Below are 12,486 nucleotides of genomic sequence, written 5' to 3'. Positions count from 1 at the left end.
GTCATTGGGGGTTGCAAGTGGGGAGAGTGGTCCGCACTTGGGTTTTGATTGCTGCCTTCCCCAAGGATTCTGGTTGGTCACTGTGAGAACAGGATGCTGGACTAAATGGAACACTAGTCTGATCCAGAATGGCTCTTCTTATGTTCTCATGTTGCTATCTGATCACTAATCTCCAACTTGCTCCTATGTCACAACAAAGCAGGACCATGATCATTGCCTCATCCTTGATGTTGCTGTGCCCCATGGGTCCTGTCCCTGACTTCTGAAAGTCTGACAACAGCACATACACTCAGAGGCACTCCTCATCCTTGGGAACCTTGTGTAACCTGGGTCAGCACCAGATTTAGGGTCTTGCGGGTGGTTCAACTGCCCAGAGCACAGAGCCGAGGGTGCACAAAATCATCCTCATCCTCATAATAAAACCTATATTTATATGGGTACTTACTGAGAAGTACCAAAAAAAGGGCAACTGTACCAAAATGAATTCTTGTGAAAATAAGAAATATTTGGATGGGGGTACATGTTCTTGTACCTGGCCCTGTGCATATTCATATAAAGAGCCACTGGGTTTCTGCATGCTGTTTCCCTGCCTAAGCCTCACATCATTGTTGGGGATAGGGTCAGAGAATCACGTCACATTATGCATTGTGTTACACAACTATGCATTATCAGGAAAAAGACACATGCAGTAGCAACTTCACCTTTCTGTCAACATCCAAACGGAGATGAGGATAGACAGTTACTAATGTCGGGGCATTGGTAGAGATGAGAAGTTAGGAGGAGAAGAGCTTAGGGAAGAGCCAAAGTTCAATGGCAAAGCAGTTGCATTGCATGCAAAGGTTCAATCTCCAGCATCTCCTGGTTGGGCTGGGAGAGAACCCTGCCTCAAACCTGGACAGCTGCTGCTGTGCTAGAAGATACTGAACTACATGGATAGTGACTCAATATAATTCCTATCTTCCCACACTTTAATTCTGCTGTTATCTTGCCCCAGTCCTTGGACCACCCTTTTCAGCCCCGGGAAACCTACACGTAGCATCCACTGTGGTGTATGTTTCTTCCAGCTGGAACAAAGCTAATGTCAATGAGCCAAAAAATGAAACAGAAACCATAATGATGATTTTAATTTGTAAAAATAAATAAATCACAGTTTAGAGATGGGGACAGGCTATTGGATTGGGAAGAAGATGAGAGAGAGAATAGTGTTGGAGAAATCTCTAACTGTAAGAGAAATAAAGTAGCTCTAAAATGTTGTTTTCATGAGGAAAATCAAAATTTGAGGACCAGAATATGCTATTGGGGGTACCTGAGAATACTTGGAGGTAGAAATAAGCTGAGCTTTTGTGCAGGTGTTGTAACTTATTTATGCTTTTCAGGTCAACAAATGGCTAACAGAATAAATCATATGTATGAACTAAGGTGTCTGTTCCATGCATCAGGGGTATTCAAAAATAAGGAATGAAAGAACCACTTATAATGGGATTCCTGGCAACCTCAGACCAACCTTACATACAGCCGAGCCATGTTCCTTTTCCTTCTGATGCCTGAAGGCAGAATTCCTCTAAATCTCTAAATGGCTTGGAACCAGGGATCTGAAAGATCGCCTTGTCCTGCATGAACCTGCCTAGTTTTTAAAAAATCGTTTTCAGAGGTCCTGCCTTTGGAAATTAGGGGGGTAGCACCCCATTTCACAACACCTTTCCTAGAAATAGTCATTGGTGTCTTTTAGACTGTAATCCTTTCCCCACTTACTAGGGAGTGAGCTCCACAGGACACTCTGTGGCACTTACTTCTGAGTAGATGTGCACAGGATTGTGCTTCCAAGTCAAAGGTGTCCGTCCTCCCCCCCACCGGTACTTAATGGATGATTGTTTTCTTATTACAGCCCTACTGAGACTGTTATTTCTTTTAAATTGGATAGCAAACTTTGATTGGTTTTTAAATAGCTTTATCCGGATTTTATTGTTCATGTTTGTTATTTTATAAGCTACTTTTATAGTTTAAAACAGTTATACTCCCATTTTTATAATGACAAACAGGCAAAATGCTTGACTCAAGGAATAAATCTCCTTAAGAGACTATATTGTTGCACACCAGCCCAATCGCTAAGTGGAGTGAGATTTTGGGGTTCTAGTTGCTCACCCAGGGTTTGTGTTTTCTTTTGGAATGATGCATAGCAGAGACTGTGGTGTCTTTAGGATATATGGTTTATTTACACACATATATAACCTGAGCCTAGAATGGAGGGGCTCGCAGCATTAACACCCCCAAAGGTCTTGCTTTTCCCATAGCCACAGCCTCATATTCCAGTAGAAATCAAACATTGCTCTCTAACATTGCTCTCCCTCTCTTACTCCAGCTTTCCTTCCTAGGTCACATCACTGCCAACTCTCAATTCTCAAGACTTTTGTCCTTCTCATTATCTGCGAGTTGTCACCGATTTGCTATCTCCCACGGAGCCCCTTCCTTTGTTCTCCTTACAACCTCACTAGAAGGCTAGCCTGGCTATTCCAAAAATTAGAAGCTTTGATTAGATGTTAACACTTGCTGGATACAAGAGTTTGTCTGGCACACAGCCTAACACCTAAACTCATAACAATATTATGCCTTGAATACTAGACAGGTAGCAGCATAATTTGTGTCTATACAGAGCAGCCTTCCACAAGCGAGTGTCCTACAAATGTTTCCGACTGCAACTCTCATTATCTCCAACAAATAGACATGTTTGCTGGGGGTGATACTGTAGTTTGAAACATTTGGGGGAAAGCTATTACATCGCAATACAGATTCTATGCAGGTTATCAACAAAGTCGACTGAAGACCACCTAGATGCAGGTACACCTACTGTTACATTTGGAAAGAGAGCTCAGTGCTATTGGAGTTTTATTCTCAGATTGCATCTAATATAGCCCTTGAAGAAGAATGCTGAGCTCTTAAATAAAGTGTGTCAATATTGTAGGGTTGTGTATAGATGCTAGGAAAGGACGTATTTATTAGGTATCATCCTTCCTTCCTCACATTTGTGAGTTCAGCAGAGTGCATTCCTTTGCAGCTTAAAAGGCTGCTTAGATAGACTAGTTTCATCCTTTTACTTTAAGTAATTCAGGATGCTTTAACGCAGACTGGATTTTCCTAGTATTTCCCCCTTCTCTCCCCCTTAAAACAACAATCACATGAAGTGTCTTGTAAAAGGTAAAAATAACATTTACTCACTCAGTATTTCTTCTTGAAGAATAACAGATAACAGCAGCTATGTTCAAGCAGGCTTAAAGTGGTCATTCTGTTACACAAACATGCTTACATCTAGTTTAAGATGGTGTCTGAGCAAAGGAGCTCAGACATGCAGATGTTCTAAATTGCTAAAATGAGGTGAAAGGTAAAGGTCAAAGAGCAAAGAACAAAGAGGAAGTGCTTGGCCAGGTGAGATTATATATAGATAAGCCCTCCCCTGCCAGGGCACGGTGGGAGGGGCTCTCAGAGTTCTGTCTAGCAAACTTACAGGAAAACTCTGTGAGCTTCAGCTCCTATCCTGTGCCTATCTAGCAGACATGTGTCGTTGGTTTGACTGCATTGTAAATATCCCACAAATATGAGCCACACTGAATTTAATTGGACCTAGAGTGGTAGTCAGATATTTTGATTGAAGTCTAAAGGTCTTTGGGCAGCCAGCTTATTTGAATTCACAACATTTATTAAATAATCCATAGTTATGATTTCCTGTACGGTTTACTCACTTAAGGATGGGGCACATGATAATAGAACTGCTCACCATCACTACCTCTCTAGAATATTCTTCTCCGTTCTTTTGGTCATTTTCACTTCTTAAACTTGGTGTGCTTTTCTGAGGGATGCCATGATGACATTTTGCCCTGTAGTAGCTTTATCATTGGATTGTAAGGGTTTCCCCATTCTAACTGCACTAAGTAACTCATCTGTGAAAACAAAAAAAATTCCTTCCAGTAGCACCTTAAAGACCAACTAAGTCAGTTCTTGGTATGAGCTTTCGTGTGCATGCACACTTCTTCAGTGTGTATCTGAAGAAGTGTGCATGCACACGAAAGCTCATACCAAGAACTGACTTAGTAGGTCTTTAAGGTGCTACTGGAAGGAATTTTTTTTGTTTTGACTATGGCGGACCAACACGGCTACCTATCTGTAATCTCATCTTCAAAACACAGCTACATCTGTTGGAAACCACTTGTAAAACAATTAGACAAGATGCAGGAGGGCCACCCCCACCAAGCTCTCCTCCAGGGAAGCGGAGACTTTCCACAACACTGTCTCTTATGGGGGAGAGAGAATGGGAGAGCCCTGGGGTTGATGGATGCTTTGTGTTTGTTGGCTGATGACTGCATACCTGTAGACATTACTCCAAGCCAGCCCTCAGTCAGCCTTAAGCACATCTGTTCTCTTTCATACTGAGGTGTGCTCTGGGAGCTGATGAGGGTCTTTTGCTGGAAAGCAAGTTGGGACAGGCCTGGCTTCCCCAGCTCCAAAACTCTCAAGTGACTTTCTCTCCTAACAAGTTGCTGCAAGGTTTCCGCATGCACATTTCAGAGAGCTCTCAAACCACCCCACCTCCGCTTCCCTGAGGCAAAAATAGAGTATGACCATAACACAGCAACATGTTGCAAATTGTAAGATATTGCTTTGCTAAAGATGATTTCAGAGCCGTTTATGTATATATAGAGGTACGCCCGTAGCCAGATATTCTTAGCTAATATTTGTTAACTCTAGAGATTATGAAGACAGGGTCAGCCACCTGTTTATCACAGGCCCTTACGTTGAGATAGCTAAATATATGTATTGCATAAAGTACTGGGGGATTTGTGTTGCCTATAAATCAGTGAGTTGGAAGCTGTGATCCTGCAGATGTTGTTGAACTCACAAGTTTCAGCCAGCATGGCCAGTGGTCAGGGATGATGGCAACTGTAGGATAACAAATATGTAGATAGCCACAGGTTTCCCATTCCCACTATAAATTCGGCTGTAATCTTTTACTGGGGAGTAAGTCCCATTGACCTTCTGTGTTGACATGCGTAGAATTGCCCTGCTAATCATAGTTAAGCCATGTCAATATTTTTTAGGATGCTCTGTATAGTGAGGCTTATCATCATGTGCAATTGTGAGTAGAATTACAGAACTGAGGTGCTCAGAAATATATCAAACTGTGGATATGCTTCTTTTTTTAAATAGCTCCTTCAGAAGTACATAGAGAGCAATCCTTTGGTTCAGGGGTCAGCAAACTTTTTCAGCAGGGGGCCGGTCCACTGTACCTCAGACCTTGTGGAGGGCCGGACTATATTTTTTTTTGGGGGGGGGGATGAATGAATTCCTATGCCCCACAAATAACCCAAAGATGCATTTTAAACAAAAGCACACATTCTACTCATGTAGAAACGCACTGATTCCTGGACCGTCCGTGGGCCGGATTGAGAAGGCGATTGGGCCGGATCCGGCCCCCGGGCCTTAGTTCGTCTAGCCATGCTTTGGTTGGTAAAACAGACTATGACTTTGTGCCCTTCCTTTCTAGGTTATGTTTCCTCTGTGGGCTGCTTCACAAGCTTTTTTGGGGTGCATACCACTCTATGTGCACATACAAAAATATAAAGTTTGAATATGACAAAATCAGGAGTGCTGCATGCATATCATACAGATCCACAACTTTGAGAACCAGGATTCTCACCAGGAGTCTGGTGATGGCATTGCTGGCTAGGACATTGTCATTCTCTGACTGCTGATCAGCTGTGTGGTGGCTGTAGCATTAGCAGCAGTGGCACCAATAGCCCAAAACCTGTCAAAGACAGTAACAGAAGTAGCATTCAGCATCATCCACTGATTCTGAGGTCTCAGGAATATTTGTTAAGAGCGCACTCAAAGAAAATCAGTGAACAGCAAAGGGAGCATCACCAGTGTCACCTGCATTAAGTCAAGATCGCAAAGCAATGCTCCCTCCATGTCTCCTGTAGTATACAGGGTCACCACTTGAGAAACTTAAAAGGCATAGTAGGCAACTTATGACTTTCTTTACTTACATCAGTGATAATGACTGGGTTATTTGTAAATTAATGCCTCTCGATTCTTTTTCAAAAGCTTTCCTAGGAACTATTAGACACAGTTGTTACAGGCAAAATAAGTGTCAAACCATCAAGTTATCACAATAGTTCCAGAATTGAGAATCTGTTTTAGGAGGCCAAAAATACTTATTTTAGTATAATTTATTGACAACCTTAAAGGGTCAGCTGGTTACTGCACTGCTTTGTTTTATTTTATTTTATTTATTTTATTTTTGCTTTTGCTACTTGAACCATTTTGTTATTCGGCCATTATTGGCACGCCGTGACTAAATGTGTTTGCATTGATAAGTACACTTTACAGATAGATGGAAGCAAGCTTTCATTTGCTTGGGGTCGATTAGAAAACAGTACACACACAAAATGCTGGATTTCATAACTTCAGTATGTAAAGACTAGGTGCAGAAGGGACAGAGGAGCCCCCTAACCCCGGTAAATGTTTATTTGCCTGCTTGGCAAGTGGAGAGATGCCATAGGAGACAACCTTTGTGAACCTTGCTTTGTAGGTGTCATCCCTGTACAGGAGAGGAAACATTTTCAGTTAGGCAACCAACTACAGTGTCAAGATCTGGCAAGGGAAAGCAGCTTTTCAGAATGCCAACACTTTTTAAAAAACTTTTTTTAAAGTCTGATAATGATTCACTTCTTCCTTTTTTTCTTGGAGTAAGTTGCATGTGGACAAGTAGCAGATGGCAAAAAGATAAAAAGCCAAATAATATTGGTGGAAATTGCTTCTCCAGAACAGAAAAGTGATAAAGGCTGAGCAATGGGAAGAATAAGAAAATGTGTCAGGGGGCATGAATCATTTGCTGCATTCAGTGCACCTCAGCCAGAGGTCGCCCATAAGAAACAGTGGGAGGAATCAGTGTGAAACTGAGTTACTAGCAAAGCTGGAGGTACAGCTGGTCAAACACAGAAATGGTTTTTGGTTTTTTAGGTATAAAATGTTTCCCTTTCTCAACATTTATGATTTAATTAAATGTCCAGTTGAACAATTGTTCATACACCATGCATTTTGTTTTTAGTGTGTGCATTTTCTAAAATCAGATAAGAATGTCTGTATTTTTATCTATGGATAAAATATTGTAGGTTTCTCTCTTTCTCTCTTTCCAGCCCACAGAAGATGGTGGCTCACAACTACATGACAGACAGTGGTTGCAGGAAAGGAAAAACAATGAGGAGGAGGAGAAGAGGAAGGAAAAGATGAGGAGGACTCTTGACAGCACAGGGGATGTGTGTTCATGGCCAAACACATCTCAGAATCAAAACCTACCTCAGAATTCACTGAAGCAGAGTCTTTGAGGTGAGTATTAGCATTAGGCTGCATTTATGAAAGGAAGAACTGTTCTCTGGGTTTCCCAGTAAAAGTCCATTTTGTTTCCATCCATGAGAGGCCAACCTTAGGCCTCTGGAATTCCACATCAGCCCTCTCCTATTATTTCTCAGGACTCAGTGGATATGTTGCTAGTGAATATAAGGTGTCCCTAATAGTTATGACTCTATTTTTAAAAAATTAAATGTGAAGGACATGATACCACACCACCACCTGTAGTGGTGATGTGGCCTGCAGATCCTCCCATGTTTTCAACAGTTTTGGGGTTTATTTCCAATGAGTGCATCTCCCATAGCTTCCCGCTAAAATCGTGCAACTTCTCATACCACAGATGTTTCTTTGGTCCCACTTCATGGCACCATTATGCAAATCTGCCTCTCCAGAGGCAAATAATATGGTATCGTTCTATAAACATGGCAGAACAACTAATAAAGCAGAATGATATGCCGTCAATCCAGCGTTAATTCACCACAAGTGCACTATTCTTGCATCTTTGACATGTTGCAGAACACACCCACGAGAAAGCACCACTGGAGGGGCCCTTAACATCTGTTTATTGTTATTTTTACACTGGGTAAAATATTGCCCTCTCCTTCTACACTGGACCTGGCAGATTATCCAGTCTGTTGTCCCTTTCTCCACCAGTCCTTACTTTCACAACCCAATAAAAATTCACACAGCCAATTACAGAAAGAAGCTGCCTCTGTAAAATAAGACATTTTGGTGCCTTACTCTGATTCAGCCTTAAAGGCAAACATTGATTAGTACATTAATTTCATGAGATGGCATTTTAGAGGGTGTGAATGGCTAAAATGTTTTGAATGGTCTAGTAAACTTTTCAAGTTCGCCTCAAAGATAAGAAATAAATATTGCAAAAACTGTTTGTATGAGCCACCTTCTCCCAGATCACCAGAACATGAAGCCCCTACCAGTAAGAGTTTTTAAAATTTACTTATTTTTATTCTAGATTTTTCTCAGCTTTGTCTCCAAACTGCAAAGGGTTGCCATACATCTAAATTTCCCGGACATATCCGGCAACCAACCGTTGGAAGCTGTGTCTGGGTAGAAATTGCTGAAACGTCCGGGAAAATGGCAGTGTCATTTTTGGGTGATTTCCCTTAAAAATAGCTCAAAATCTTCATTTTTTGAGATTTTGCAAAAAAAACAACACCCAGACTCAACAACTTTGGGCAAAACTAAAAAAAGTGTTTTCATTAGAAAAGTGTGCAATGAAATAAACATGCAGTTCAGATGACAATAAAACCGTCTATTTTTACAATCAGATTAAATGCACACAGAAGAAAACCTCAATGGCAGCCTATACAACAAAAGTGGCAATCCTGTGGTCCTCCAATTGTAGTTTGTCTCCAGTTCCCATCAGCCCTAGCCAGCATGGCCAATGGTCAGGGGTGATGGGAGTTGTAGTCCGGCAGCACCTGGCATTTCACAGGTAAAAATAAAATAATAAGAAAAATAGAACTTCAGCCTGACTACAACAACCCATAACTGAAAGCACATTTCTCTCTCCCTCCTTCTTTGTTAGGGCACATCCCCCAGCAGCAGGGATACATCAATGCAAGCTTGAAGGTAGTTGAGCAGTGTGTGTGTGATGCTTGGGATGTCATAACACTAGAACTTGTCCTCTTTAAAATGTGGGTTTCAAAAATAGTACTAGCACAAGCTTAGTATATTTTAACAGAATTCTGCAAGACTGCCCATTGAGTACAATGCCTTTAGATTCTTGTTTATCTTAAAAAGAAACATCTATTTTCTCAGGCTTCACCTCTCCTCCTTTTTCCACCTGTTAGAAATCTACACAGATTTATCAGATTTTAACACCTTTTTGGGGGGAGAAACTTCCCTTTTAAAAATCATTTCAGGCTCACTAGGAGGTTGTGTGACCTCATCTCTTCTTAAGGCTGTAAACTTTTGGGCCCACCAACAGATAAACCTTACTTGTTTACAATTTCCTGGTTCCTTTTCCAGTTCTTTATTAAAGATACTTGGGTTAAATACTTGCTTTCCTAGTGTTCCACAACACTGTTACGAGCCACTCCAGTCTCTGCTGAGCAGTGTGAGTCTTGTGTTTCCTTTGGGAAAATGAGGCACGTGGGGATGGTAGTGTCTTTAATATATTTGGTTTTATTTACACGCCTATACACCTGAGTCTACTGTGGAGAGAGTTCAGAGCATTCACATCTCAAGAAGGGCTTGCTTCCTGCTGGTGTGCAGCAGGGTCAATGGGCAGGGATGTTAACTTGTGGTCCAGCACAGCTTCCCTACCCCTGCATGATACTTCAAGTGAAACTCAACATAATGCTAAGTGGGATATGCATGCATGGAAAGAGGTCTGCTTGTACAATGAGACTTTCCTCCCATGCCCACCCTAAACCTATTTTTGGTGTTCCTTCAGCCCACCAGAGCAGATTTATGGGGCACAGACATCACACAGGGGAGGAGAGTGGGGGATCTCCCTTGCACAGGCAGACTTTGTTCTGTGCAAGCAACAACTTAGAATGGGAAGGGTGGGATTCAACTAATGACCCATGCCATGTTAATATTACTGGATCTCATGCCCTCCTCTTCTCACAGTAATGGTACTGATAGCGTTGCTTTGTTTTTGCTATTACAAAAATAACAAAACAAATCCTTAGTACTTTCTTTTACCTGTAGCAAGCAGGATTTGCATTTCATTGACTTTCTGTTTTAATATCAATCAGCCATCTGAAATCTCAGTAGTATGAATTGCTAAATAGTCCATCTCTAGTGATGCTCTAGCAACAGTTATGGCTAGCTGGTGGCTTGAATCAGTGTCATGTTTCATAACAAACCATATAGTAATGGGGGGACGGGACGGCTCTGAGCTAGCAGAACCATCACAACACGTTAAAGAACAAGATAGTTTTTAGCAGCTTTCTCTCCAACTGAATTATCAATGCTTACTTTAGTCAATCTCACTGAGAGACCATGATTCCAGAGAAATAGAGAACCGACTACACTCTGTTTTGTTTTGCTGTTGACTTGACTACAGTAAGCCTGCAACTTACACACATTTACCTTGTGCACATTCTGCTTTACATGCTTCGCAATTTAAAAATAAAAAATAAAGAAGGGTGTAGAAAGAGGGTGGGCATCTGGGAAAAAAGACTTTGGAAATCCCACCTGCCACCCCAACCAATGTTTTTTGACTATACAGTGGTGCCTCGGATTAAGTACTTAATCCCGAGGTCCGTTCTTAACCTGAAACTGTTCTTAACTTGAAGCACCACTTTAGCTAATGGGGCCTCCTGCTGCCGCTGCGCCGCCGGAGTACGATTTTTGTTCTCATCCTGAAGCAAAGTTCTTAATCCGAGGTAATATTCCTGGGTTAGCGGAGTCTGTAACCTGAAGTGTATGTAACCTGAAGCGTATGTAACCCGAGGTACCACTGTACACGATTTTGGCTTTAGGCACAATCCCCAGAATGCAACCCTCATGTAAGTTGTGGCCTTACTGTAAATATTTATGTGCATTTCTGTCAGTGACTTGGAGCACAGGTCCACTTAATCAGATTGCAACAGCACGGCATTCTGTTGAATTTCAGATGTCTCATCACAGAGCTTTCCAAACTTTTCATGTTGGTGACAGTCTTTTTAGACAAGCATCATTTCACGACTCGGTAATTCAGTTTTACTAGCAAACCGGAGGTAGCGTTCACACAACACCTACACACTGCAGCTGACACACTAACGTGTTGCGGCAGTTTGGAAAGCTCTGACTTATCAGAAGTTCCTTAAGGTTGATGCTTTGATCAATGGTGGAAGGGTTTGCATCAAGGGTCAGCATGGTCAGGCACCTGTTAAAGGTCCACACCCTAACAGGGTACCATGGACAGCACCCACATCCTGACGTGCTCCTCCTATTCACCATTGTTGCCTGTTTCTGCCCCCATCTGTTGCTCTGACCAAGACAGCAGCTGTGGTAAGAAGGAGCAGCAATAGATGCTACTGCTTCCTTGTTCATTGGCTCTCTGCCAAGTTGGTAGCAATGCTGAGTAAGAGGAAGACAAAAGCTTTACATTGGCACTAAGGAGGCAGACTCCTCGAGGGAGGGAAGTCCATGGAGGGGCCTTCTCAAGGGTCCTCCAAAATCTGGAGTCAGCACTGAAGGGTAGAATAGCCAAGTCCAGAGCCATGGTCCTTCTTTGTGCTTATCAGAAATGTGTGTCCTTGTGCTGAGACAAATTACCCTGTGGAAGACCCTGTGTTTGGTAAACCACCTTATAAGTATTTTTGAAGGGCATATAAGCTTCCTTTATATCAAATAATCAATCAAAGTAGGATTCCAAAGTGTGATATGGGGGAGGGCGGGAGAGAATCCAGAATTCATGTGAATTAGACACCTGCCTTCTTAATCCCACATTTGTGGGGGCTGGCTGCAATTACTCAGTCAGAAAACAACCATTCTACAGATACATCTTTAACAAATCAAACAAAAACAAAACAACTGGGTATGGACTAGAGAGAGAAACAGCCAATTACACTGTCAATGCACAAAGCTGACATAGCAACGCTGACAGTTCTCATGTACAATCCTTACTAAAATGAAGAAACGTTCTTTATTCTTTGATACAGTACAGCAGATTTTCTGTTTATTTGGGGAAATTTTTCAAGTGTGAATTGAAGCTGATCTAATTGAGTAGTTGCTACTCCAGCAGTTCCTACTGTCCTACAGGAGGTCTGACTTTAACACTGCTCTTTGCCCCTAAGAAAGGCCAAATGGTGTTTAAATTTGGGAGGTGCAGTACATCTAGATCAAATTGTATGAAAACCTCCTTACACCTTGGCTAGTTCCTCAGTTCAGATGAATTGGCTCATTCAGGCCAGTGGGAATATTTACAGGAACTCTGCTTCAGCCAAACACTTTCTTTTGGCACATGGAAGACTGAATGTCTCACTCTGTAGGTATTTTGGCAGGGCTTGTCCATGGCGTGTATTTGTACGCTGGCCTGTGCGTAATAAAAATACAGAGGAGATGGATGAATAACTGAGAGGAAAAACAAAACAGAACGATGGCCGCATTGCATCAGCTTTGTAGCAA

General features: G+C 41.9%; 1 long non-coding RNA gene across 2 annotated transcripts; it reads left to right on the top strand.

Annotated features, from left to right (window-relative positions):
* The first annotated feature begins 3,521 nt into the window (after nucleotides 1-3,521).
* Nucleotides 3,522-8,881, top strand: LOC310839645. 2 transcript variants are annotated; one of them, XR_014561581.1, is made up of 3 exons: nucleotides 3,522-3,572; nucleotides 7,188-7,377; nucleotides 8,375-8,881. It is a non-coding gene; the product is annotated as an uncharacterized lncRNA (long non-coding RNA). The 2 variants fall into 2 exon arrangements; XR_014561582.1 differs by having other exon boundaries at nucleotides 7,188-7,381; nucleotides 8,691-8,791.
* Nucleotides 8,882-12,486: the final 3,605 nt, after the last annotated feature.

The sequence above is a fragment of the Podarcis gaigeae genome, assembly GCF_964106915.1.
Source record: "Podarcis gaigeae genome assembly, chromosome: 2".
Lineage (NCBI taxonomy): Eukaryota > Metazoa > Chordata > Lepidosauria > Squamata > Lacertidae > Podarcis > Podarcis gaigeae.
The sequence above is the reverse complement of the archived record's forward strand: the minus strand, read 5'-3'. Positions and strand labels throughout refer to the sequence as shown.